We start from the raw sequence: 1,701 nt of genomic DNA, 5'->3' as shown, positions 1-1,701 counted from the left end.
CTCATAATAATGATTAATATTAATAATAATAACATCTTTATTATTATTAATTATACTAATGGGCTTTTAGCCCAATAATATAACACATCAACAACGTTCTTTTGTGTGTGACCCAATAGGCTCATATTAATTGGCAATAGGCCCAGTCCCACAAGACCCATAAATCATAAGCAGCCTCTAGCAAGACATTATGACTACCCAATTAATATGAGGATCGATAGTCCAATAAAGCCTAATAAATAGAATATGTATTAATCCCTTTGTCACACGATATCTAGTTTGAACATAAGTCATAGTCAATGTCAAACTTATGATTTCTCGATCTCTAAGTAGACTGATAAATTCCAATGATATTGATCATACTATCAATTCATTTGAGCACGGCCATGCATTTCTCAGTCTCACTTATCGAGGGGCCCAGAAGATATCTCTCTCAAAGAGAGGGACAAATTCTATCTTGATTGTTCAATATCCTCTACATAATTTCCATTATGCTCAATTATAACCTTCATGATTGTCCGATTAAAGACAATATTTGGTTATGTCAAAACATAATAGTCCTGATGTTGGAAACTATGACAATCTCAAGTCAAAGGATTAAGATATAACTATTTTTGAGATTCACTTATGATAATAACCCATGTAGTGATTTCAGTGCGGGTTCATCCAATACTTTATTCTCTAACAAGTATCTATGATTATTGAATTATATCAACATATACATAATCATCTCACGATTATCAATCAATAACCATACTAGTTATATTTTATTATTATCAACATAATAATAAGCAACTAGGAATGTTAATCATTATTATGTAACATGCAAACAAATAATAATGATAGTAAAACATCTTTTATTAATAACTAAAACGACATACAAAAAGGTCCAAAATAATGGTTTAGGGCAAATACACTAATAGGTTATACCTTGGAGAGAAAAGGGAATATTCCTTAATTTGTCGTTGCAGATTAAAGGAGTTCCATTGGCCACCTTGACATTGAAGGGCATAGTTGGTTTCGCTGAAAGTTTAAGTAACCCAACAATTTTCTCATTGATAAAATTATGAGTTAAGCCGTTATCAATGAGAATAATCAGTTCTAAGGAAGTAATTTGGATTGCGACTCTCATGGTACCTGCTAAAGACCATCCAGTAAGGGCATGCAAAGAAATCTCAGGCTCTATGTCATCATCTTCTTCTTCAAAATTACATCCGCCATCCAGAAGGAGGAGCTGCGGGTTGGAGCATCTATGGCCAGGGATAAATTTCTCGTCACAGTTGAAGCATAGTCCCTGTGTTTAACGCTTCTGCATCTCTTCCCAAGTAAGACGTTTCACTGGTGTGGACGGTTTAATTTTTGTTAGAGAAGAAGAGCTCGTCTGAAAAGATGGGCGAATTGCCTTTTTTTTAACGCAGCAATTGCTCATCCTTCATCCGGGCTAAACTGATAGCGTCCTTCAATGTTTTAGGTTTGAACATTCGTATCCCTTCTGCAATTTCGGGTTTAAGGTGTAATACCCGGCTAGATTCCGGCATCGGAATCCCTACCTTCCGGCGGAATCTCCGTTGGAATCTGGAATTTCTGAAGATGCCAGAGGCTTCTAGAGGGGTAAAATGTATTTTCTAAAATGTTTTTACTGATTTCATGGTTTTAAATGAAATCGAAATGAGTTTTGAAAAGAAAAGACTAAGGAGACAT

This window comes from Manihot esculenta, chromosome 7, assembly GCF_001659605.2.
Source record: "Manihot esculenta cultivar AM560-2 chromosome 7, M.esculenta_v8, whole genome shotgun sequence".
NCBI lineage: Eukaryota > Viridiplantae > Streptophyta > Magnoliopsida > Malpighiales > Euphorbiaceae > Manihot > Manihot esculenta.
This window is presented reverse-complemented; position numbering follows the sequence as displayed.